A 4,065-nucleotide genomic window follows, 5' to 3' on the forward strand; every position below is an offset into this window, starting at 1 on the left:
TTAATTTACAATATGTGTGAATATTATTTCCTTTACATTTGGTTGGACGGAGGCAACCACCACCGGCGCGTGACTTGTATAAGAGGCTACTGTATGGTGATATGTGCTCGGAAACGGCAATACATCAGTGAGTGGGCGAAAGGGGGGGGGAATCGTAGAGCTGTCGGTTCTAAATAGGGGCTTTTCCGTATGGCGTCGACGGCGTCTGTAGGCGCGTCTATCACCGATGCCAAGGTGCCGTTACAGGGTCATGTTCTGCGCACCGTCTGTCAACGATTATATGGCGGCTATACGGTCGTCCGTAACAACATATAATAATTTGTAGGTACATTACATCCGGGGCAAGAAAAAAATTACTTATAATCTAATATTAATACAAGGTATTGATATTGAAGTACATGCAGTTAAAATGTGGGTCCTTTACCAACCCCCCTGCGTGAGCGTCCTGGGTACATTTTTTTATGTCTAAATTTTCGCTCAATACCACGCATTCAATTGTTGAATGCGTGCTGTAATCTGCCTCCATTTGAGCATGACTATGCTGAAGACATTTTTGCACAATTTTTTGACACCAGATGAAATCGTTGAATTCACCACACCATAAGTTAATGTTGGATTCCGACTTTGGTACGTGCATCCATCACTAAATAGTATATTAATAACTTGGTTTTCTTTTTCTACTTCAATAACAAATTTTGTCATGTTATATAATATTTTCTGGTTGTTACACAATATTGTTTTTCTACAAAATCGATGTTGTGCATAAAATTTCATTATAAAATATCGGTAAATACTAAATAGGTACCTTACCTATTATTGTTTCAAAAATGAATATTAAAATTATTAAAATTAACTATTAACATGTTGGAATTATACCTATATTATGTTAAGTTATGTAGATACAATTTATTATTATGATAATATCCATTTTTTATAACATGGTATATTTTCTTACTTTGATTGTATTTATATACCTACTGTATAGGTACACATCAGCACATATAATAATTGCACAATATGTGTATAATTATAATAGCACGTATGACTTACCTAGGTACCATAACTATTTTAACAGCAAATTATACACTACAAAAGTACCTAATTATATAATTTATAATAACATTATTGTGTCATTGTAATATCAAATCATCGATGAATATATAATGACGTATACACATCACTAGCAATTAATATTCCCCAAGGAACCGTCTTAGGTTGTAGGTACATCATTTACGCATCACTATTGTTATTTTTGACCTTTTCTGTAAGTCAGTTCGCATTGTTTGATTTTTGGATTATGTATTTTGTTCAATAGCGTCGTCTATTATAAACAGCCATTAACATAATAATATAATACAGTAAACTCTCGTTATGTTGAAATTCAAGGGAAACAAATACAAGTTCAAAATATCGAGTGTTATTGTAATGGTAATTATTTCATGGCAATTTCAATTGATTTCGAGATTTTCACGAACAATTTGAGTTATTGGCGTTCGACATAATAAGACGGTATACAGCATATAATACATATATTATGTATTATGTACATTATATCATTGATTATAAATACTAGTATTCATAATCAATTATAATATGTAGCCTATGGACATAATATTGTAATATATGTATAATATATATTTAAGCATGTAAGTCACTAACATAGAAGCAAAATGTGCCAAGGGGTCATAATATATTATTATTATTTTACGCCACCGCAGTGTGTGCGAGGAAAGTTCCTTGTTACCGTAGAGTTTGGTAGAAGTGTGTGTGACTGTATTGTATGTGAAGCGATGGACCGCTAGTTAGCATACATTCATACATACTCAGTGACATTAAAATATGTTTGTTTTAATGTAATATTCAAATATTGTATTAAAATTGTTCTTGCAATCGTAATATTATTTATCAGTGAAGTCTAAAAGGGACAAACCCAAAACAATAAAGTTGGTCATCGTACCTCACTTTATATTAACAGTGCTGGCCAAATTTGATTTTGGATATTAATAAATATTATAGTAATATTATCTTAGATTGTACACTGTACGAGGGTAAGACGTAGGTCTTAGTGCGTGTCACGAGTGATACGTGTGATACGACGATAAACTGTGTTTACATAATATAAAAGTAAAAATGAAATGCGTATATTAAAGAAAAATAAAAGACAGTTAGATATAATAAAGTAGATAGATCATGTGCGAGTAAAATGATATATTTTGTTGGCATTGAGTTCGATTGAATCATAGATACAATCTAATACTATACCAAATACCTATATGTATGTACAATAATATAATATGTTAGTGTTAAAAACTTAAAGTATAAAAATATAGTATCATGTTTTATGTAATGTACTAACCAAATTAAGGTGTTTAACATATAGTTTATAATTTATTTAAGTAGATGTTTTATCGATTCCCCGTAATTAGTTAGAGAATTTGTGTACAATATCAACTATTGTCTAATACTTTATTACGACTCCGCTGTTACAAGTACCTATTACGTATCATGAGTTATTCACATATTTTAATCATATTATAATAACAATAATATACCTACGTATAACCATTGATTATACATAGTATAATATTATAATATTAAATATACTATGTATAATCAATGGTATAACGCATTCCACGTTTCAAATGTAGGCAGTTAATGAATTAACTTACATTTTAAAATATTGTAAACAATCTTGTTAACCCATTATATACATTCTGTATGTATTTTAAATTCGGAGCGATGAATTCCGCCCCGGGCCTCACACTCGTGGGGCCATGGGGGGCCTCCAAAAGGGCCGGGAATTTTTTTTTTGGTTTGGAGGCACCCATAAATGTTTTAAAAAACAAAAATAAAGCTGGTATTATGTACAAAATAGTAAAATAGTATTATAATATTTTGACATTGCCAAGGCCCTAACAAGAAATATAGCCTGTTGAATACTGTACCTATTTCAGCGCATTAGTGTCTTGATAATTATTGATGATAAAGATAACACAATATAAATTACACAAATAAAACATAAGGCCAATACTGGTTGATAGTTGTTCAACGATGTCGGCACGTGGGAATTCCGAATTATTGGCATTTGTAAATTTATATAGCTCATAACGTATTAACGTCATTACTTCTCTGGGCAATAGTTCACTACTGCAATACCGTAGCATTTGTTAGATATCGTTCATTAGTTGTGTTTGTGTTACGGACACAGTGTTCTATGATTTTGGGGGGGGGGGGAGGGGCTTTCAAATTATTTTCACCCTTAGCTATACCATTCCCACGTTATCCATTTTCCATTTGGTCAAAATAAAAATAAAAAAACCAACCGCCGTAATCGCCTTGGTGACCTGGCCAGGTATGATATGATACTACTATTGTTACAAACAAACTTTAATTTTACTCGTATCGTGCGCATCAATGATTTTTTTTTTATAACAATTATCGTTTCTACCGTTTTTTTCCTCGACATGGATGGTGAAAGCACCAATGATGTTAACGTGGTAGGGGAAGATGCGACAGCTGAACTTTCGACTATCCCATTAACTATGGAGTTCGAACCTGAAACTGTTAATCCTGTAATCGTGAACAACGAATCGGTCGAAATGGTACCGGAACCGCGGCAGGATGCGATCGCGGAGTTGGCAGTACCACCGGTGGTCACCCTGGCTGCCACGACAGTTACAGCCATTCGGCTGGGTTCGGGAGCGGATGATAATCCGACCACGGCGGCTAGTGACGTCGAAGAAGAAAACACGGACAGGCGCGCCCGTCGAACTCGAAGCCGTGGCCGACGTAGCCGACGTGGTCGTAGCCGTCGTAGCCGGAGCCGTCGTAGCCGTCGTAGCCGGAGTAGAAGCGACCACGGTGACTTCTATGTGCAAATCGCCGACGATGAGATCTCTGCCGAGCCGGTGGCTGGTAGCAGTCGCGGTGGCCAGAAGACGACCCGTGGCGATCGAAGGGCTAAGAAGCTAGCAATCACCGGTCGCGTCAGTGGGAAAACTATCCGTGGCACTCGAGGTGAGCCGGAAATCAGCCAGGGACAGTCGTAGACGCCGGAAATACTAC

The 4,065-nt window shown here is 35.6% G+C and overlaps 1 protein-coding gene across 1 annotated transcript in view; it reads right to left on the bottom strand.

Moving 5' to 3' along the window:
- Positions 1-4,065, bottom strand: part of LOC115033735 — an 18,465-nt gene that overhangs the window by 2,505 nt on the left and 11,895 nt on the right. The window lies entirely within an intron of this gene.

Source organism: Acyrthosiphon pisum, chromosome X, assembly GCF_005508785.2.
Source record: "Acyrthosiphon pisum isolate AL4f chromosome X, pea_aphid_22Mar2018_4r6ur, whole genome shotgun sequence".
Lineage (NCBI taxonomy): Eukaryota > Metazoa > Arthropoda > Insecta > Hemiptera > Aphididae > Acyrthosiphon > Acyrthosiphon pisum.